At 38.3% G+C, this 23,141-nt stretch overlaps 1 protein-coding gene across 11 annotated transcripts in view; it reads left to right on the plus strand.

Annotated features, from left to right (window-relative positions):
- The window catches only part of ABCG2 (ATP binding cassette subfamily G member 2 (JR blood group)), a 205,436-nt gene that overhangs the window by 13,335 nt on the left and 168,960 nt on the right, over window positions 1–23,141 (plus strand). For 6 of the 11 annotated variants that reach the window (XR_012131669.1, XR_012131673.1, XR_012131670.1 and 3 more), the window contains exon 1: window positions 11,052–11,679. The gene's annotated coding sequence lies outside the window, so the exon portion shown is untranslated. Of the gene's footprint in view, window positions 1–11,051; window positions 11,680–23,141 lie in introns of those variants that run through there. The other 5 variants (XM_017649383.3, XM_017649384.3, XM_037021132.2 and 2 more) reach the window with 5 other exon arrangements.

A 23,141-nucleotide genomic window follows, 5' to 3' on the forward strand; every position in this document is an offset into this window, starting at 1 on the left:
TTAAATAACAGTGGGGAGAGTGGGCATCCCTGTCTAGTTCCCGATCTCAGAGGAAATGCTTTCAGCTCACTGTTCAGTATAATGTTGGCTGCGGGTTTATCATATATGGACTTTATTATGTTGAGGTACTTGCCCGCTATTCCCATTTTGCTGAGAGTTTTTATCATGAATGGATGTTGAATTTTGTAAAATGCTTTTTCGGCATCTATGGAGATGATCATGTGGTTTTTGTGTTACTTTTTGTTGATGTGGTGGATGATGTTGATGGATTTTCGAATGTTGTACCATCCTTGCATCCCTGTGATGAATCCCACTTGGTCATGGTGTATGATCCTTTTGATATGCTGTTGAATTCTTTTTGCTAATATTTTATTGAGTATTTTTGCATCTACATTCATCAGGGATATTGTTCTGCAATTTTCTTTTTTGGTGTGGTCTTTGCCTGGTTTTGGTATTAGGGTGATGTTGACTTCATAGAATGAGTTTGGGAGTATTCCCTCCTCTTCTTTTTTTTGGAAAACTTTAAGGAGAATGGGTATTATGTCTTCTCTGTGTGTCTGATAAAAGTTCGAGGTAAATCCGTCCGGCCCCGGGGTTTTGTTCCTGGGTAGTTTTTTGATTACTGTTTCAATTTCTTTGCTCGTAATTGGTTTGTTTCACTTTTGTGTTTCTTCCTTGGTCAGTCTTGGGAGGTTGTATTTTTCTAGGAAGTTGTCCATTTCTTCTAGGTTTTCCAGCTTGTTGGCATATAGGTTTTCATAGTAGTTTTTAATAATTCTTTGTATTTCTGAGGAGTCTGTCATGATTTTTCCATTCTCATTTCTGATTATGTTGATTTGTGTTGATTCTCTTTTTCTCTTAATAAGTTTGGCTGGAGGCTTATCTATTTTGTTCATTTTCTCAAAGAACCAGCTCTTGGTTTCATTGATTTTTGCTATTGTTTTATTCTTCTCAATTTTGTTTATTTCTTCTCTGATCTTTATTATGTCCCTCCTTCTGCTGACTTTAGGCCTCATTTGTTCTTCTTTTTCCAGTTTTGATAATTGTGATTGTAGACTATTCATTTGGGATTGTTCTTCCTTCTTCAAGTGTGCCTGGATCGCTATGTACTTTCCTCTTAAGACTGCTTTCACTGTGTTCCACAGAAGTTGGGGCTTTGTGTTGTTGTTGTCATTTGTTTCTATATATTCCTTCATCTCTATTTTGATTTGTTCAGTGATCCATTGATTATTTAGAAGCATGTTGTTAAGCCTCCATGTTTTTGTGAGCCTTTTTGTTTTCTTTGTAGAATTTATTTCTAGTTTTATACCTTTGTGGTCTGAAAACTTGGTTGGTAGAATTTCAATATTTTGAAATTTACTGAAGCACATTTTGTGACCTAGTATGTGGTCTATTCTGGAGAATGTTCCATGTGCACTTGAGGAGAATGTATATCCTGTTGCTTTTGGATGTAGAGTTCTATAGATGTCTTTTAGGTCCATCTGTTCTAGTGTGTTGTTCAGTGCCTGTGTGTCCTTACTTATTTTCTGCCTGGTGGATCTATCCTTTGGGGTGAGTGGTGTGTTGAAGTCTCCTAAAATGAATGCATTGCAGTCTATTTCCCTCTTTAGTTCTGTTAGTATTTGTTTCACATATGCTGGTGCTCCTGTGTTGGGTGCATATATATTTAGAATGGTTATATACTCTTGTTGGACTGAGCCCTTTATCATTATGTAGTGTCCTTCTGTATCTCTTGTTACTTTCTTTGTTTTGAAGTCTATTTTGTCTGATATTAGTACTGCAACCCCTGCTTTCTTCTCTCTGTTGTTTGCCTGGAAGATCTTTTTCCATCCCTTGAGTTTTAGTCTGTACATGTCTTTGTGTTTAAGGTGAGTTTTTTGTAAGCAGCATATAGATGGGTCTTGCTTTTTTATCCATTCTATTACTCTGTGTCTTTTGATTGGTGCATTAAGTCCTTTTACATTTAGGGTGAATATTGAGAGATACGTACTTATTGCCATTGCACGCTTTAAATTCGTGGTTACCAAAGGTTCAAGGTTAGCCTCTTTAGTATCTTACTGCCTAACTTAGCTCGCTTATTGAGCTGTTATATACACTGTCTGGAGATTCTTTTCTTCTCTCCCTTCTTATTCCTCCTCCTCCATTCTTCATATGTTGTGTGTTTTGTTCTGTGCTCTTTTTAGGAGTGCTCCCATCTAGAGCAGTCCCTGTAAGATGCCCTGTAGAGGTGGTTTGTGGGAAACAAATTCCCTCAGCTTTTGCTTGTCTGGGAATTGTTTAATCCCGCCATCATATTTAAATGATAGTCGTGCTGGATACAGTATCTTTGGTTCAAGGCCCTTCTGTTTCATTGCATTAAATGTATCATGCCATTCTCTTCTGGCCTGTAGGGTTTCTGTTGAGAAGTCTTATATTAGCCTGATGGGTTTTCCTTTATAGGTGACCTTTTTCTCTCTAGCTGCCTTTAAAACTCTTTCCTTGTCCTTGATCCTTGCCATTTTAATTATTATGTGTCTTGGTGTTGTCCTCCTTGGATCCTTTCTGTTGGGGGTTCTGTGTATTTCTGTGGTCTGTTCGATTATTTCCTCCCCCAGTTTGGGGAAGTTTTCAGCAATTATTTCTTCAAAGACACTTTCTATCCCTTTTCCTCTTTCTTCATCTTCTGGTACTCCTATAATATGGATATTGTTCCTTTTGGATTGGTCACATAGTTCTCTTAGTATTGTTTCGTTCCTGGAGATCCTTTTATGTCTCTCTATGTCAGCTTCTGTATGTTCCTGTTCTCTGGTTTCTATTCCTTCAGTGGCCTCTTGCATCTTATCCATTCTGCTTATAAATCCTTCCAGGGTTTGTTTCACTTCTGTGATCTCCTTCCTAACATCTGTGATCTCCCTCTGGACTTCATCCCATTGCTTTTGCATTTTTGTCTGCCTCTCCATCAGCATGTTCATGTTTTTTATTTTGAATTCTTTTTCAGGAAGACTGGTTAGGTATGTCTCCTTCTCAGGTGTTGACTCTGTGATCTTTGTCTGCCTGTAGTTTTGCCTTTTCATGGTGATAGAGAAAGTTTGCAGAGCTGGTACGAGTGACAGCTGGAAGAGCTTTCCTTCTTGTTGGTTTGTGGCCTTCCTCTCCTGGGAGAATAGCGACCTCTAGTGGCTTGTGCTGGGCAGCTGTGTGGAGACAGGGCTTCTGCTTCCTTCCCGGCTGCAATGGAATTTATCTCTGCTGTTGCGGTGGGTGTGGCCTGGCTCCGGCTTCTGCTCCAAAATGGTGGAACCCCGTTGGAGGGGGAGCGGCCGGGAGGCTATTTATCTCCATAAGGGTCCTCTGTACTCCCTGCTGTCCAGGGGATTAGAGTGCCCAGAGATCCCCAGATTCCCTGCCTCTGGACTAAGTGTCCTGCCCTGCCCCTTTAAGACTTCCAAAAAGCACAAAAGCACTTTCCAAACCAAAACACCAACAGCAACAACAACAACAAGAAAAATTAAATAAATAATTGAAAAGAAGAAAGAAAAATGCACAATTTTGTTTGTCCTCAGGCACTGGTCTCAGGCACCCACTCATCGGTCTTACTTCCCTGTTTCCCTAGTATTGGAGTACCTGTCCCTTTAAGACTTCCAATAAGCACTCGCAAAAAAAAAAAAAAAATGGCCGCTCACGTTTCTTTGTTCTCCAGCGTCAGCCTCAGGCACCCACTCACTGGTCCTGCCGCCCTGTTTCCCTAATATCCAGGACCCCACGCATGCGCTGTGTCTGCGCTCTCGTCTGGATGGCTGGGGATGGGTGTTCAGCAGTCCTGGGCTCCTTCTCCCTCCCTGCTGACTCCTCTCCTCCCGCCGGCAGCTGGGGGGAGGGGTGCTCTGGTCCCGCTGGGCAGGGACTTGTATCTTACCCCCTTTACGAGGCGCTGGGTTCTCACAGGTGTGGATGTGGTCTGGATGTTGTCCTGTGTCCTCTGGTCTCTATTTTAGGAAGAGTTGTCTTTGTTATATTTTCATAGATATATGTGGTTTTGGGAGGAGATTTCTTCTGCTCTAGTCACGCTGCCATCTTGGCTCTGCCTCAGGAAAAATTTTTCTATTGTAACTAGAACTTTTCTGTAAGGTGATTTCAAAATTTATAAAAATATAAAAAAAAAATCATACCTGAAGGAACAAAATAGCAGCAGATTCGCAGACCCACAGACTCTGATAAGGAACTAGTGGTTACCAAAAGGGAGGGGTTGGGGAGGATGGGTACTGAGGGAGATAGGGATTAAGGGCAGTATAATTCTAAGTCACTATATACGTATGTTAAGGTTAAGGCAGTACAGTACCGAGAAGACAAGTAGTGACTGTATAGCATCTTGCTATGCTGATAGACAGTGACTGCAATAGGGTCAGGGGTGGGGAGACCTAATAATATGGGTGAGTGTTGAAAACACAGTGTTGTTCATGTGATGCCTTCCTAAGATTGTATATCAATGATACTTTAATTTTTAAAAATTTTTTATTAAGGTATGATTGATATCACTCTTTTGAAGGTTTCCTATGAAAAAACAATGTGGTTACTACACATTTACCCATATTATCAAATCTCCACCCATATCCCAATGCAGTCATTGTCCATCAGTGTAATACGATGCAACAGATCCACTATGTGCCTTCTCTGTGCTACACTGTTCTCCCTGTGATCCCCCACACTATGCGTACTAAACAATACCCCAATCCACTTTTCCCTCCCTCCCCACATATTCTCCCACACCCCTCCCCTTTGGTATCCACTAGTTTATTCTTGGAATCTCTGAGTCTGCTGCCATTTTGTTCCTTCAGTTTTGCTTCGTTCTTATACTCCACAAATGAGGGAAATCATTTGGCACTTGTCTTTCTTCACCTGGCTAATTTCACTGAGCATAATGTCCTCCAGCTCCATCCATGTTGTTGCAAATGGTAGGATTTTTTTCTTTCTTATGGCTGAATAGTATTCCATTGTGTATATGTACCACCTCTTCTTAATCCATTCATCTACTGATGGACACTTAGGTTGCTTCCGTATCATGGCTATTGCAAAAAATGCTGCAATAAACATAGGGGTGCATATGTCTTTTTGAATCTGAGAAGTTGTATTCTTTGGGTAAATTCGAAGGAGTGGAATTCCAGGGTCAAATGGTATTTCTATTTTTAGTTTTTTGAGGACCCTCCATATTGCTTTCCAGAATGGTTGAACTAGCTTACATTCCCACAAGAAATGGTTCCCCTTTCTCTGCATCCTTGCCAGCATTTGTTGTTCTTAGTCTTTTCAATGCTGGCCATCCTTACTGGTGTGAGGTGATATCTCGTTGTGGTTTTAATTTGTATTTCCCTCATGATTAGTGATGTGGAGCATCTTTTTATGTGTCTGTTGGCCATCTGAATTTCTTCTTTGGAGAACTGTCTCTTCATATCGTTTGCCCATTTGTTAATTGGGTTATTTGCTTTTTAGGTGTTGAGGCATGTAAGTTCTTTACATATTTTGTATGTTAACCTCTTGTCGGATCTGTCATTTACAAATACATTCTCCCATACTGTAGGATGCCTTTTTGTTCTGTTGATGATGTCCTTTGCTGTACAAAATCTTTTTAGTTTGATGTAGCCCCATAAGTTCATTTTTGCTTTTGTTTCCCTTTCTCAAGGAGATGGGTTCAGGAAGAAGTTGCTCATGCTTACATTCAGGAGATGTTTGCCTATGTTGTCTTCTAAGAGTTTAATCATTTCATGACTTACTTTCAAGTCTTTAATGCATTTTGAGTTTACTTTGTGTATGGGGTTAAACAATAATCCAGTTTCATTCTCTTGCATGTAGCTGTCCAGTTTTGCCAACACCAGCTGTTGAAGAGGCTGTCATTTCCCCATTGAATGTCCATGGCTCCTTCATCATAGATTAATTGACCGTATATGATTGGGTTTCTATCAGGGCTCTCTAGTCTGTTTCATTGGTCTATGGGTCTGTTCTTATGCCAGTACCAGATTGTCTTGATTACTGTGGCTTTGTAGTAGAGGTTGAAGTTGGGGAGCATAATTCACCCTGTTTTATTCTTCCTTCTCAGGATTGCTTAGCTATTCAAGTCTTTTGTGGTTCCATATGAATTTTAGGATGATTTTCTCTAGTTCATTGAAGAATGCTGTTGGTATTTTGATAGGAATTGCATTGAATCTATAGATTGCTTTAGGCAGGATGCCCATTTTGACAATATTAGTTCTTTCTATCTGTGAGCACGGGATGTGTTTCCATTTATTGGCATCTTCTTTAATTTATTTCATGAGTGTCTTGTAGTTTTCAGAGGATAGGTCTTTCACTTCTTTGGTTAGGTTTACTCCTAGGTATTTTATTCTGTTTGATACAATTGTGAATGGAATTGTTTTCTGGATTTCTCTCTCTGCTAGTTCATTGTTAGTGTATAGGAATGCAACAGATTTCTGTGTATTAATTTTGTGTTCTGCAACTTTGCTGAATTCAGATATTAGATCTAGTAGTTTTGGGGTGGATTCTTTAGGGTTTTTTATGTACAATAACATGTCATCTGCAAACAGGGACAGTTTAACTTCTTCTTTCCCAATCTGGATGCCTTTTATTTCTTTGTATTGTCTGATTGCTGTGGCTAGGACCTCCAGTACTATGTTGAATAGAAACGGGTAGAGTGGGCATCCCTGTCTTCTTCCTGATCTTAAAGGAAAAGCTTTCAGCTTCTTGCTATTAAGTATAATGTTGGCTGTGGGTTTGTCATATATGGCCTTTATTATGTTGAGGTACTTGCCCTCTATACACATTTTGTTGAGAGCTTTTATCATGAATGGATGTTGAATTTTGTCTAATGCTTTTTCATCATCTACAGAGATGATTATGTGGTTTTTGTCCTTTTGTTGATATGGTGGATGATGTTGATAGATTTTCAAATGTTGTACCATCCTTGCATCCCTGGAATAAATCCTACTTGATCATGATGGATGATCATTTTGATGTATTTTTGAATTCGGTTTGCTAATATTTTGTTGAGTATTTTTGCATCTATGTTCATCAGGGATATTGGTCTGTAATTTTCTTTTTTGGTGGTGTCTTTGCCTGGTTTTGGTATTAGAGTGGTGGTGACCTCACAGAATGATTTTGGAAGTATTCCCTCCTCTTCTATTTTTTGGAAAACTTTAAGGAAAATGGGTATTAGGTCTTCACTAAATGTTTGATAAAATTCAGTGGTGAAGCCATCTGGTCCAGGAGTTTTGTTCTTAGGTAAGTTTTTGATTACCAGTTCAATTTTGTTGCTGGTAATTGGTCTGTTTAGATTTTTCTGTTTCTTCCTTGGTCAGCCTTGGAAGGTTGTATTTTTCTATAAACTTGTCCATTTCTAGTAGTTAATCCAGTTTGTTAGCATATAATTTTTCATAGTATTCTCTAATAATTGTTTGTATTTCTGTAGTGATTTTTCCTTTCTCATTTCTGATTCTGTTTATGTGAGTAGACTCTCTTTTTTTCTTGATAAGTCTGGCTAGGGGTTTATCTATTTTGTTAATTTTCTTGAAGAACCAGCTGTTGCTGTCATTGATTCTTTCTATTTTATTCTTCTTGACTTTATTTATTTCTGCTCTAATCTTTATTATGTCCCTCCTTCTACTGACTTTGGGCTTCATTTGTTCTTCTTTTTCTAGTTTCATTAATTGTGAGTTTAGACTGCTTATATGGGATTGTTCTTCTTTCTTGAGGTAGGCCTGTATTGCAATATACTTTCCTCTTAGCACAGCCTTGGCTGTGTCCCACTGATTTTGCTGTGTTGAATTATTGTTGTCATTTGTCTCCATATATTGCTTGATCTCTGTTTTTATTTGGTCATTAATCCATTGATTATTTAGGAGTATGTTATTAAGCCTCCATGTGTTTGTAGGATTTTTCATTTTCTTTGTGTAGTTTATTTCTAGGTTCATACATTTGTGATCTGAGAAACTGTTGGTACAATTTCAATCTTTTTTAATTTACTGAGGCTCTTTTTGTGGCCTAGTTTATGATCTATTCTTGAAAATGTTCCCTGTGCACTTGAGAAGAATGTATATTCTGTTGCTTTTGGGTGTAGTGTTCTGTAGATGTCTGTTAGGTCCATCTGTTCTATTGTGTTGTTCAGTGCCTCTGTCTCCTTACTTATCTTCTGTCTGGTTGATCTGTCCTTCAGAGTGAGTGGAGTGTTGAAGTCTCTTAGAATGCATACATCATTGCATTCTTTTTCCCCTTTTAATTCTATTAGTATTTGTTTCACATATGTGGGTGCTCCTGTGTTGGGAGCATAGATATTTATAATGGTTATGTCTTCTTGTTGGATTGACCTCTTTATCATTATGTAATGTCCTTCTTTGTCTCTTGTGACTTTCTTTGTTTTGAAGTCTATTTTGTCTAATACAAGTACTACAACTCCTGCTTTTTTCTCTGTGTTAGTTGCATGAAATATCTTTTTCCATCCTTTCACTTTTAGCTGTGTATGTCTTTGGGTTTAAAGTGAGTCTCTTGTAGGCAGCATATAGATGGGTCTTGTTTTTTTATCCATTCAGTGACTCTATGTCTTTTGATTGGTGCATTCAGTCCATTCATATTTAGGGTGACTATCAATAGGTATGTACTTACTGCCATTGCAGGCTTTAGATTCATAGTTACCAAAGGTTCAAGGTTAAGTTCCTTACTATCTAAGATTCTAACTTAATTCACTTAATATGCTGTTACAAACACAATCTATAGGTTCTTTTCTTTTTCTCCTCCTGTTTCTCACTCCTCCATTCTTTATATATTAGGTATCATATTCTGTATTCTTTGTCTATCCCTTGATTGACTTTGGGGATAGTTAATTTTATTTTCCATTTGCTTATTAAATAGCTGTTATACTTTCTTTACTGTGGTTTTATTACCTCTGGTGACAGCTAATAAACCTTAGGAACACTTTCATCTATAGCAGTCCATCCAAAATGCACTGTAGAGATGGTTTGTGGGAGGTAAATTCTCTCAGTTTTTGATTATCTGGAAATTGTTTAATCCCTCCTTCAAATTAAATGATAATCTTGCCACATAAAGTAATCTTGGTTCCAGGCCCTTCTGTTTCATTGCATTAAATACATCATGCCACTCCCTTCTGGCCTGTAAGGTTTCTGCTGAGAAGTCTGATGTTAGCCTGATGGGCTTTCCTTTGTATGTGATCTTATTTCCCTCTCTGGCTGCTTTTAATAGTCTGTCCATATCCTTGATCTTTGCCGATTTTATTACTGTATGTCTTTGTGTTGTCTTCCTTGGGTCCCTTGTGTTGAGATATCTGTGAACCTCCATGGCCTGAGAGACTATCTCCTTCCCCAGATTTGGGAATTTTTCAGCAATTACCTCCTGAAATACACTTTCTATCCCTTTCTCTCTCTCTTCTTCTTCTGGTACCCCTATAATGTGAATATTGTCCCTTTTGGATTAGTCACACAGTTCTCTCAATATTTTTTTTTCTTTCTTAGAGATCCTTTTTTCTCTCTGTGCCTCAGCTTCTTTGTATTCCTCTTCTCTAGTTTCTATTTCATTTATTGTCTCCTCTACCGAATCCAACCTGCTTTTAATACCCTCCCTTGTGCTCTTCTACAATTGGATCTCTGACCAGAATTCATTCCTGAGTTCTTGGATATCTTCCCACACCTCCATTAGCATGTTGATGATTTTTATTTTGAACTCCCTTTCAGGAAGAGTCATAAGATCCATGTCATTTAAATCTTTCTCTGGAGTTATATTAATTTTACTCTGGACGAGGTTCCTTTGGTTTTTCATATTTGTATATGGCACCCTCTCATGTCCAGAAGCTCTACTCTCTGGAGTTGCCTAGCCCCTGAAGCAAAGGTCAGGGGCCACAGGGCAGTGGTATTTGTTCCTGGGGGGAGGAAAGAGCTGTTTCCTGCTTCCCAGCTGCTATGCCTGTCTCCAGTGCCTGAACCAGTGGGCCAAGCACACAGGTATAAGCTTTTGTCCCAGAGCAGCCAGATATGGATCCCTGCTTTCCACCAACAGCTGGAATCTTAGTCTCTCCAGGAATTCTGCTTGTATTAGCTTTGCAACCCTGTAATCACACAAGTATCATGAAAGCACCAGGAAATGTAGGTTTGTGCTCCCAGAGCAGATCTCCTGAGCTAGGTATTCAGCAGTCTCAGGCCTTACACTCCCTGTCTGATTCATTTCTCTTCCTCCCTCTGGTGAGCTGGGGTGGGGGAAGGGCTTGGGTCCCACCCAGCCACGGCTTTGGTACATTATCCTGTTCCGTGAGATCTGCTCTTTTCCCCAGGTGTATGCAGTCTGGCGCCTTCCTCTTTCCTGTTGCTCTCTCAGGATTAGTTGCACCAACTATATTTTTGAATTATAGTCAGTTTTAGGAGGAAGCCTCTGTCTCACCTCTCACACCATCTTTAATCTCTCAGTGATACTTTAATTTTAAAAATGGCTAAAAGGACAGACTTTGTTACATGTATTTTACTGAAATAAAAAAGTAAAAAAATACATGACATTTTTTAACATCAAGTTTTTTAAAACTTTCATTTCATTTAAATATTTACCAAATGCTTGATTTGTGCTTAGGGATGCACAACAGAGAGAAGAATCAGGACAGTGACTTAAATATAAAGAGAACTTACCACATGGCAAGTTCAGTAATTGGCATTTCACTTATCTCAAGATACTGTCATGCCAACAACGTAAGGAAGGCAGTATTGTTATCAGCATTTTATAGTTGGCGAGGCTGGGCTGACAAAATTTGTCCAACCTAGTAAAGAATAGGACCAGAAGTTCTTGGTAAAGGTCACATAATTTTATTTGACATCATCATGCTTTTAGAATATGAAATGCCTATTTAATACAGTCTTAACTTCCTATTATATTTCTGGCTTAGAAAAGGAAAACATTAGAAGGATAGCATGTTCCAATCACAGCTTGTCTCTCCCCTTGCACTCCCTGGTGGGTGTACGCACTGAAACCTAACACTGCTTTTGCTTGGGTTTCTTTCACTTTCTTTCCAAATCTGTGTTGTCTTCCTCTTGCAGTTTTTTGCTAGAAGGCAGGGCCTATGAAAAAAGACCCCCAGTGAAACGTCAGAGCTAGCAAAAGACCGGAAGTTTACATAGAGCAAAACAATTTGCAAGAATTGGTTTTTATCCTTCCTGAAGTTGTTAGCTTCTGAGGTGCGGCCATCAGGATTCTACTGCACAAAGAGAAAGATATAAAAATACCTCTCTGACATGTGAATTTTCTTCTTTTCCTATCCCTTTGCCAGGAATGCCAGAAAAATGATCCCAGACTGATTGGAGACATTAAGTTTTCATTGTGCATCCCAGTGGTCGAGAAAGAAATGGGGGCAATAACAAGCTAAAGGTGGAGAAGAGAGGAATCCAAGGGGATATGAGAACTGTTAGTTTCACCCTGGACATTTCCTCAAAGCTAGTTTATTTGGAAAGCCTGTCTCTCTGCTACTTGCGAGACCTTGCCTGGGCTGGTAAGTTTCTTTCAATTCTTTTGTCCCCTGAGGACTGGCAAAGGGAGGTTCCTAGACTTTAAGGGACATGGATAAAAGTTGAAGTCTCTAAAGGAAAATCTGCAAGTGAAAAATCTAAGTAACACTTCTGCCTCTACCAAGGTTGGGCTGCTTTCCTTCCAACATCATACAGTATAATTGAGGTGAGTTTGTCTGTTTTTGTTTTTCCAAATGTACATACTGAATAGAGAATCTTGATTTTTTTTTTTTTGGGTGTGTGCTTTAACAAATGTGTTACTTAAACCATTATTTCTCATACTTTTAATATGAGTTTGAATCACCTAGACATCTTGTTAAAAAGCAGCAGAATTCAGTGGTTATGGTGTGGGCCTGAGATTTTGCATTTCTAACAAGCTCCCAGGCAGTCTCAGCATTGCTGGTCTGTGACCCACACCTTGAGTAACAAGAGCTTAAACTTAAACCCTCTAGGTTTTTTGTTTTTCTGGAGATAGGGTTGGGTATCTGAATGAGCACATGGAATAAAGGTATCTGAATGAGCACATGAGTTATGTAGAGCACCTGAGAAAAAAATTAGACACCATCCTTGCTCTAGCTGTACTGGCTTTGATGGATGTCTAAGTTTTGAGGTTTCTGTTAAATAGGTCCTAGATGTGGTAAGCCAAATCATCCCAAGTAAGAGAGGATGTTGGACTGCTCCTTAGATTGCACAGACCACTTTGAGCAGAGCCAGAAATCTTTCTATAATTGTTTAATTTGGGAGATTAAGAGTCCATGTCACTTCTCAGTTGTTGTAGCTAATGGTCACTATGAACATTTCAGCTTCAATCAAAAAGTATGCATGCTAGAAAAATAACTGGTGTCTTTCTCCTATCATTTGGAGGTGATTATTGTAAGGCAGATGACCCTATTACATGGTTTAAAGTCAGTTCAAGTAAGGAATATAAAAAATGTTTTATCTTCTTGTGAGAGACCTTTAAACTGAGCAGCTCCCTATCCTAAATGATACATATTTACCTGAAAGTCACTTTTAATCCAAATGAAGGAAAAAAGCCAAGAGAATAAAAATGAGTAGACAGACAGTGTACCTATTCTGTGCCTAGTTGAGGGGAGAAAATAGCAATGGGAGAAAAAAGGGGAAAGAAAGGGGAGTGGTGGTCAGAGAATCACAGCTTCACAAAATTAGTAAGAGAACCCTTAGCCTAGAATAGAACTATTCGCCACACATGCATAGTGGTTCTTCTAGTGCGGTAGCTTCTGTCTTTCTCAGCTGGAGAAATGTCCTTGAGACAGAAGTTGTGTTGTTTTAAGGAACATGCTGGAACTATTATCTTTAAGTCAAGGACTATGCAATGGAATCAAAGGTCAGAGGGTTGAACAGGCCTGGTGAGATGCAGCATGAACCCATTAAACCATCTCGGAGAAAGAGGAATTGCTTCTGTTAGAAATAAGCTTCAAATAACATTCCTTTCTATTATGGGGTATAACTGGACATATTATTTAAAAATTTAACAACTATGTGGCACAAACATTGACCAATCAAACAAGAAGCTACTGTACACAGCCCACAGGACAGCAACCTGCTGGTGGGTAGTTAGAGCATATGGGGCTGAATATTGGCTTAAGCAATCCCAGGTTTTAATTAAATTTTTTTTAGGGAGAGAAATTGCAAAGCTACAAACGAGTTCAGAGTCATGTAATCTGACCCAAGTCTCTTCCATGAGGCCACTTCTTTCTCTTCAAGCCCAAAGCAAACCCTCGTTCCAACTGTGTGTCTCCTGCCACCTACAGCGTACATGAAAGAGTTCTCTTGAGTCACTGCAAAACTCAAAATCCTATTTTCTGAGTAGAAGAGAAAGTGCATATATTCTTTCGTAAAGAGTTATTGCAGAGAATGAAACTTGATCACCACACTACCCTTCCATACCCAGCACTGTCACATGCATTATCCCACTTGATTGAGGCTCTAGTTAAGCAATTTGCACACAGCTGGGTAGTGGGTATGCTGGATTTAAACTCAGGCCTGTTTGTTCTAAGTTTAGGTTTATCCTGTGCTTTTTTTTATCCTCTCAAGTAAGCTCTTAAGACCTATGGCAACCTGTATTGTTCTGTATTAGGGTTTGTTTTCTTTTCATCTCATCATTTGGTAGCTTTGTGCATTAAAAAGAATCCTGTTTCTACTTATTTTGTCAAAATTCTTCATATGCTTGTCTTAAGCTTTGCCTCCATTAAGGCCTTTCCTCTTCAGGAATAAATGTTTTACAACAGGGCTTCTCAAACTTTATCCTGCCCAAAGATCACCTGGGGAGCTTGCTCAAATTTAGTTTCCTGAGTCCCAAAGCCAGAGGTTCTGATTCAGTAGGTCAGAGCCCAGCTCAGAATTTATATTGCTAATAAGCTCCCAGGCACTCTTAATGCTGCTGCCCAGAGACCACACTTTCAGCCCACAGGCAAAGCTTCACTCACTGTTAAAATAACATGTTTATGGTTTCATGTGCAGACTTAGTATGCTTAATAACACAGATTAAAGAGCCAGAATTTCTGGTTTTGAATATTGATGCCATCACACATGCAAACTGTGTGACCTGTGTGATCCTAATCTGTAAAATGGGGACAGTGCTACTTACTGTCTCCCTCATAAGGTAGTTGTGAGGGTAAAATGACTTAGTGCCAGGCACAGACTATTTCTGTACGTGTTTGCTCTTATTATTACGATGTCTTGCTCAATTCATAATTATACTTTATAATGGAAATTCCAACAACAAGAAATCACACAGCCATCAAATGATCTTTGATCATCTAGGGTTTAATCATGAGTCAAACGTGTTCTTACGAGCATGTGTGAGTAGATGTTGGGCTGTCAACTAGCACTTCCCACCAAGGGAAAAGAAAGCAGATGTTGCTGAGACCTATCACACAGGGCTGTACATGTCATCCTAAGAACTTAGACTTAACACTAGCAAGTGATGAAAGCCTTCAACATAGTTTGCATCTGGGAAGTGCAATCAGTATTGTATTTTAGAAATCTCTCTTTCTGCACTATGGAGGCTAGTTTGGAAGAAGGTAAGACTGAGGCACAGAGCTGTTTGAAGACTGTTGCAGTCATTCTGGAGAGAATTAATAAAGGCTTGAAATAAGGCAGTGGGGTAAAGCTTGGAGCAGGAGTCCCATGGTTCAGGTGATGGAATGGAGCATATACCACGATTTAGAAAGAAAATGGTATCGCATATAAAACTCTGTAGCTTATGCCCTTTCTCTACATTGATGCTCCATGAGGCTGAAAACTGAGCCCAACTAACTCCTATGTAATCCCAGTGCCTGGCTCCTAGTAGGTCCTTGATGGATGTTTGGTGAGTAAATGGGTGAGAGAGAATAAATTAAATCATCTTTGTGGTATACTATTCTCTGTGTGATCTAGCCCTTGCTTATCTGTCTAACTTCATGTCTCCTCCTGGTTTTGTTTTTATCACACTGGCTTTCCTTTAGGCATTTGAAAATGCCCAACTGTAACCTCTAATCCAGGGGGTATCAAACTATTGCCCTTGAGCAAATCCACCCTGCCACCTATTCTTTATATAGATAAAGTTTTATTGGAACACAGCCATACCCATTTGATTATGTATTTTCTGTATCTACTTCAGTGCTATAATAGCAGGGTAGAGTAATTGTGACAGAGTTCACATGGCCTGTGAAACCCAAAATATTTACTATCTGTCCCTTTACAGAAAATCTTTGGTGATCCCTGCTCTAGTTCTTTGAAATTGCTGACTTCTGATTTAAAACTCTACCCTCAGCAAAGCTACAGTAATCAAACTTGTGGTGGTAGTATAAAGAAAGACATACAGACTAATGGAATAGACCAGAGAGCCCAGAAATAAACTCTCATCTATATGGCCAAATGATTTTTGACAAGGGTGCCAAACCCATTCAATGGGGAAAAGACAGTCTTTTCAATAAATGGTGCCGGGAAGTCTGGATATCCACATGCAAAAGATTAAGCTGGGCCCTTATACTGTATCAAAGACCTAAATGTACGTGCTGAAAGTATAAAACTTAAATGAAAACACAGGGGAAAACTTTCATGACATTGATTTGGCAGTAATTTCTTGCTAATATGATACCAAAATCACAGGCAGTCAAAGATAAACTATATAAATTGGACTTAATCAAAATTAAAAACTTTGATGCATCAAAGGACATTTTTAAGAGTGTCAAAAGACAACCACAGAATGACAGAAAATATTTGCAAATTGTATGTCTCATAAGGGATTAATATCTAGAATATTTAAAAAACTCCTATAGCTCAAAACCAACAGAAGCCCAACAACCTAATTTTAAAAAGGGCAACAGACTTGAATAGGCATTTCTCTAAAGAAGATAAACAAATGGCCAATAAGCACATGAAAAGATGCTCATCATCACTTATCATTAGGGAAATGTAAATCATAACCACAATGAGATACCACTTCATACCCACTAGGATGGCCATAATAAAACAAAAAAAGGAAAATAACAAGTGTTGGAGTGGATGTGGAGCAATTGGAACCTTTGTGCTTTGCTGGTAGGAATATAAAAATGGTGTAGCTGCTATGGAAAACAATTTAGCAGTTCCTAAAAAATGAAACATAGAGTTACCATACGATCCAGCAGTTCCACTTCCGGTGTATATCAAAAGAATTGAAAGTAGGCACTCAAAAATTTGTACACTCATATGCATAGCAGCAATATAATGGTCAAAAGGTGCTAACAATGTCCATCAATAGATGAATATCACCAAATGTGCTATATGCATATAATGGAATATTATTTCAAGTTAAAAATTCGGATACATGCTACAGCATGGATGAACCTTGATGACATCATGCTAAGTGAACTATGTCATTTATCAAAGGACAAACTGTATGATTCCACTTATAAGTAGTACCTATGGAAGTCAAATTCACAGAAACAGAAAGTAGAATGGTGCTTGCTACTGGGGAGAAGGGATAGTAAGGAATTATTGTTTAATAATTTCAGTTATTATAGTCAGGGTACAGCATTTCAGTTTGGGAAAATGAAAAAAGTTCTGGAGATGGATTTTTTGGGGACAATACTCAAAAAGACAACAACTCGAGTTGCACAACACTGTGAGTGTATTGAATGCCATTATACTCTTAAAAAAATGGTAAATTTTTTGTGATGGATATTTTACCACAATAAAAGAAAAATACTCTTTGGCTTCAGGTCTTTGCATGGCTGATTCTTATCTATTCAATTTTCAACTAAAATAGTATCACCTTAAGAAAGCTTCCCATTGTTCTATGTAATTTCCTTGTAGGACATACCATTATCTGAAATGACCTCATTTACACATTTATATACGTATTTATCATCTATCATCACTAGAATGTAAGCATTCTGAGGGTATGGTCTTTGTCTAATTCAAAACTGTATCCTAACACTTAGTTATCTTGGCTCAATACCTATTTGTAGAATAAACTAATAAAAACAGCTTAAAGAAAAAGGAAAAGGCTCCACCTGGAGGTTGTATTAGTAAATGTACTCCGAGGGAGTTTTTTGGGGACAATACTCAAAAGTCAAACTGAAAGTTTAACTTCAATAGCATTATCTGTGATTGTGGAGTGAGTGTGCATGAGGAAGAAATATTTCCCTTCAACTTTCCATGTGGACCCCCTTTTCAGCTTCTCATTTCCCAGGACATCAGCATTTCCTCTCTTTCCTCTCCATGAATCACCCACTCATTAACTTATCATTTATGCGTGCCAGAGTGGAGTGGCTGCAAAAGCAACTGCATGCCCAACAAGCCTAAAATATTTACTATCTAGACTTTTACGGAATTCTTTTGAAGAGTTTTGATATAAAAAAGAGCAGAACAATAGAGCAGTGGTTGGAAGATGTGAGGTGAAGAGAGATGTTGAAAATTAAATAAATAATAGCATGTTTATAAGTTTGGGAATAATTCAGTAGAGAGGGATAGACAGATATATAGGTATGTAAGTATACAGTGGGTATATAGATATACTATCTAAATCTATACCTGATGTAGAAGAGAAAAGGGAAAATTCCTGTCACTGAGTTAGGAAAAGGGGGGGATTTACTACAAAGTGGAGGCATTGCCTTAGGCCTTATACAGAGGCATGGACTGTTCATTTGGGCCAGAGTAATAGAAGGGAAGGCAGAGTATGCTGGTAGGTGGGCAGATGAGGGAGATAATTTAGAAGTCTTTTTTACTGACTCAGTTTTCTTAGAAAAATAGTAAATAAGGTGATAGACTGAGAATAACTATGGGAAAAGACAGACGAGAAAGAAGAAATAGTGACATTTTTAAATAGGAAAACAGAAGAATGAATGGGCTAGGAAAATGTGTGAGTTGCTGGGCACCATTGAGGGTCCCAGCATTGAGATTCTTGATCATAAAGTTAAAATCAGATGAATCAGTGTTTTTATGTGTTTTTTTCACCCACATTTAGCTGCAGGAATCTAGGCACAGAGTGGTGAGATTTGAATTTAACTAGAGTTTGTGGTTCTGTAAAACAAGTGGCAATGCAAAATAGAAGCAAGGGCATTAAGGGAGTTTGCAAGGGTATTATACTGAATTATCTTGGAATTTCAGCTGGTCTGGAGACTAAAAAGAACAGTGGGGGTGAGGCATAGTGAAGTATTAGTAAAACAATGGATTGTAGCTCCTTGTGGGGGTCAAGTTTTGTTGGAGTTGGATTCCTTGAAGGAGTAGGTGGAAAGATAGGATATGCTGGTTAAAGAGTGAAATACATAAGGTAAGACTGGTAATGACAATGTCTATGGCATGACTTGGGAGCGCACAGGTGAGGCAGGATGGAAAATGAGAGCATTGGAGGAGAGAAGTAGTCAGAGGCCAGCATGCCAGGAAAATCACCTGTGTGTGTAGTGAATTCACCAAGAAGTAAACTGAACTTGTGTTAGAGATTGAACATGTACCAGGAACTAAAATTACTGATAAATCGGGGAAGAGGGTTCTGGAGTCCAAAAATAACAGCAACCATGGGAGGCAGTCTTTGATAAAGTCTGATGACATGAAATTCAAAGCTGAGATCTTTGGTGGGAAGTTAGTAGATGATCCCCTTTTGGATGTTCACATTTTGTGGTTTCTCCTTCCAGAATAAGCAGTACCAGAACATGAAATTCCCTAGTGTCACCTCAAGGAAAACTCATTTCTGTAAAGGATTTTCATGCTTTAATCACAAGAGGGCGACAGAGTCTAGCAAGGCATTATTTTTCTTCATCTAAAGCTTGGGCAACTGCATTTACTTTTGAAAGTGAAAAGGTGCACAATTAATGCTTAGTTCGGGATATGTGTAAACTGGGATTTTCCTATGCAAAGTAGGACATGCTCATACCCTGCCTTGCATAGTGTGAGTATGGCCAATTAAATTATGTTAGCTCTACCATAAAAGCTCAAATTCACCAAAATCACTACAAATAGTTCTTTTTTTTTGCCTTGTTTTTACTACAAATAATTTGCTATATATATTTTTGCCTTGTTTTGACACATGAACAGATTAGAAAGAAAAAAATGACCAAACCTGGTTTTATCTTGAAGAGAAAATTAAGACTTTCCTCTCCACGCTGCCTCCCTAATTATATTTATTGCCTATTCCATTTTTCCCCTCAGTGCCATCCTAGTTTGATTGTATCTTCAAGAGAACTGCTCTGTTCCCCCAAACATCTTGGTAATTTGGAAGTAGTTGAAGTGTTCTCTAAATTTGCATAGTTCTTTTGAGTATGCCCTTTATCTTCTATATCATATAATGTTGAAAAGAAGACCACTGGCTCAAAATGAAATCAGTTATGTTAGAAGTCCCATGTCAGCAAACCAAGACTTTATACCTAATCTAACTACAGTTTTAGTCTCCCAGGTAGCTAACCTTTAGCCAATCAACATAGAATTCCCTGGTTTGCGCTAGAAAACTTACTGATAGGCCCCTTTAGTTCCCCTTAGGAGGGTAACCTTGCCTAAAACGATGCATTCTTTTCTAATATTTTCCTCCTGCAATCTTCTGCCTTTAAAAACCTTTCCTTTTCTACAGCTCAAGGAGCTCCCCTCTGCTTGCTAGAAGGTATGCCACCCAGTTCATGAATTGATTAAAAAATCCAAACAGATCTTTAAAATTTACTTGGTTGAATTTTTGTTTTTTAATAATGGTAATTATTTCTGTACTTGCTTATTTCTTCTTTTAGACATGGGTTGCATGCTGAGAACATTAAAAAATAGATGTTAAAAATGTCTCTTCTTAAACACTCTGTTAATCACATTTATTTCCTTAATCAGCCAAACTGTTTTCTTAACAAGCACAAATAAATTCAACTCTTGTTTATGTTATACTTCTAAAGTATTTGTTTGTTTGTTCATTTATTTGTTCATTCATTTATTTATGTATGTCTCTCTAGCTATCTGTAGCACAACCTTGCAGGACTTATTTATGCTGCTTTGGAGCTGTACCTTCCATCATCACTGAATAGGAAGTAATGTAAATAGTAGCTCAAGAAAAAAAGTAGGAAGGAAAGCTGCTAAAGAGAGAATTTCAGAATCAACTACAAATGGGTTTATAATTAGTTTTTCCACTTCAACCAAACACAGAAATATTGCTTATATTATTACACCTTATCATATCTTATTGAATCAAAGATATTTAATTACCAACTCATATTTGAATTAGCAATGTTCTAAACCTGCCTAGCACACCCTCAAAGAAATACTCCTACAGAGGTTGCTTGGAATTTTTAAAAAAGATCTGTCTTTAGATGTATATAAAGAGGGGTCTGCCACTAAGGCACAAACATAAGAAACTTTTACAGTTCTATTAAAATTGAGTCAAAAAGTCATTTACAGGTAAAATGGTAAATACCAGATATTTTTGTTGGCTTATTCTTTTTGTCTTTAGGTTATCTTTGGCAAGAAAAATGCAAGAAAAACTCAGTATATTGATAATACTATATTCTCTTGAATCTAAAATTCATCATTTTATTATTATTTTATATACCAACAATACAATCCCTGATATAGAGCTGGAAAAAAAAAGCCTTTATTTTACTTAGAATTTTTATTTTCTACTTACTGAAAGAGCTCTATAAAATTTGATTGGAATTTTTAAAAATCATGTTACTTTGTGCATACCAAAAAAGGAAAATTAAAAATAAAATTAATTGGTTAAGTATTCCTAAAACTTATTCACCTTCAGAGATTAACTCTTCTGAAGCCTTATTGACTCAACCATGGATGTTGTTGGCTTTTCACACAACAGTGACTCTGTGCCTTCAAGAGTATGGGAGTATAGCTAGTTAAACTAATACATGAAGGAATTAAAACTCATTGCACCTAGGCTCTTTAGCTGCTTTGCTGGCTGACACTGAACACTCAAGAATATTGCTACATACATTCCATCACCTCTTTCTAAGAACAGTTTGATTCCAAGAGGTGAAGACTGGTACTATTGTTTCAGCCATTTTGATCCAACCTACTGATGCACATTCTGCATGTTTTGATGCTGATACTTTAGGTTTTCAGGCCTGCACAGGCGATGAGGACTATGTCATGAATGCCACCTGGCTAACAGTAGTTGTAAGATGCCATTGCTTTAAAACCTCATCCTGATTTTACTGATGTTAAGATGGGAGAAAAATGTACATCTTAGAATTTATGAAATAGAGTAGATGATTTTTGTTAAGGTGCAGTTCAAGTTTCTTGCTTCTGTCTTCCCAAGAAGCTTGAAAATATCCAAATTATCAAAGGCAGAAATAAATATTGTAGTGAGCAAATGAAAACCAAGATAGGAAAGGACAAATAAGAGAACACTAAATGGAAAATGCTTCTAATCTTGAAACCTGAATGTTACCTCTCCTCTGAAACCTCCACCGCTCACCACTGCTTATATGGAAGGAGGAGAAATGAAGCATGGGCTTTAAGTTCTGTGACTTCTTAAGCTGTTGTCCCAGGGAAATTTATTAAACATCTTTGAGCCTCTGTTTCCTTACCTGTTAACTAGAAATAATAGTGTTTGTCTTTCTTAGTGGTTATGAGAGTAAAATAGGATTATATTTCAATAGTTTTGTTTTTCTTTTCCTTTGAACTATTAACTTTGTGTGTTTCATTCATGAGGCAATGATTCTGTCTAGTATCTTGGTTTGTGTAATTTTCTCTCTTTGGATTATAAATTGAGAACAAGAACTGACTCAATCTACAATGCTTTGTGTATTGCTGGTCCCCCAAATAAATTGAGTTAATGAATAACTATATCCCAGTGTGTCAAAATAATTTTTACATATGGTTATAGAACCACTGTGTATCAAGGCCTTTATCAAAAACTCAGTTTCAGGAACAAGACCCTCAGGAATGAGCCAGGATTGGTTTTATCCACTTGTCTCAATGGCTTATATTTCCATTTGCTCTATGCAGGGTATTGGTCCTGATACCTACTGTTTGCTATCATTCTGCAATGTCTCCACCCTGTTAAACTATCCCCATCCCTCCAACTTCCATACAAAGGACATTTCTGAATTCCAACACCTACTGCATTGTGACCATCTCTTAGTATAGTCTCTGCTGGTGATCTCTCAATTTAACATTCTGTACAGCTTGCTGGCCGCTTCTTTGCCCTCTGCCCTCATCTTGTTTGAGTCCTGTCTACTTGCTGGGCTAAGCAGGGTATTCTCATTTACCTAGAAAGCAGAAGAAGAACCGGAAACTGGAAATGGACTAGTGTAGTAATGGAGTTGAAACCGGAATTCAGATTTACTGAGTACATCGATGGGTTGGTAAAGCAGAGAGGATGGTATTGTGTCTGGACCTCAGCATGGTGTCCTAGGCTAGGTCTGAGCCCTGGGGAAAGAAGACCTACAGTAGAAGGTGATGGCCTGTTTTCAGGTGTGATATGTGAGATTTGGGGCGTGATACAGTAAGAAATACATATTTGGTTTTTGTCCCTGATTCCTGATGCAGCTTCTGAACCTCTTGAAATTTCCTGAGTGATGGGGTGATAGAGCAGCTTTTGTTACTCACAACAAGTTACTTTCAACCGTACCTGAGTTTATACTAATAAAATGATTCTTGGTGAGCCCATAGAAAATTTTAGTATGGGGGTTGGTTGCCATAGAAACTAACCATGTGATTAAAATATTGGAATTTCGGTGAGTGGCTGGAAATTGAGTTCAAATACCAGTGACCAATAATTAATAAATCTTTCCTATGTAATGGAACTTCCATAAAAACCCTAAATAGAGAGGGTGGAGCCAAGATGGCAGCATGAGTAGGGCAGCAGAAATCTCCTTCCAAAACCACATATATTTTAGAAAATACAACAAATACAACTATTCTTAAAAGAGAGACCAGAAGATACAGGACAACAGCCAGGCTACATCTACATCTGTGAGAACCCAGTGCCTCATGAAGGGGATAAGATACAAGCTGTGACCCAGTGGGACCCGAGTACCACCCCTACCCCAGCTCCCGGGTGGGAGGAGAGGAGTCGGAGTGGGGAGGGAGAGAGAGCCCAGGACTGCTAAATACCCAGCCCTATCCATCCGCACTGGGAGCACAGACACACAGTGCGTGGTGTGCTGGATACTAGGGAAATGGAACAGTAAAACCTGCTAGTGGGTTCCCACAGCTGGC

Source organism: Manis javanica, chromosome 5, assembly GCF_040802235.1.
Source record: "Manis javanica isolate MJ-LG chromosome 5, MJ_LKY, whole genome shotgun sequence".
Classification (NCBI taxonomy): domain Eukaryota; kingdom Metazoa; phylum Chordata; class Mammalia; order Pholidota; family Manidae; genus Manis; species Manis javanica.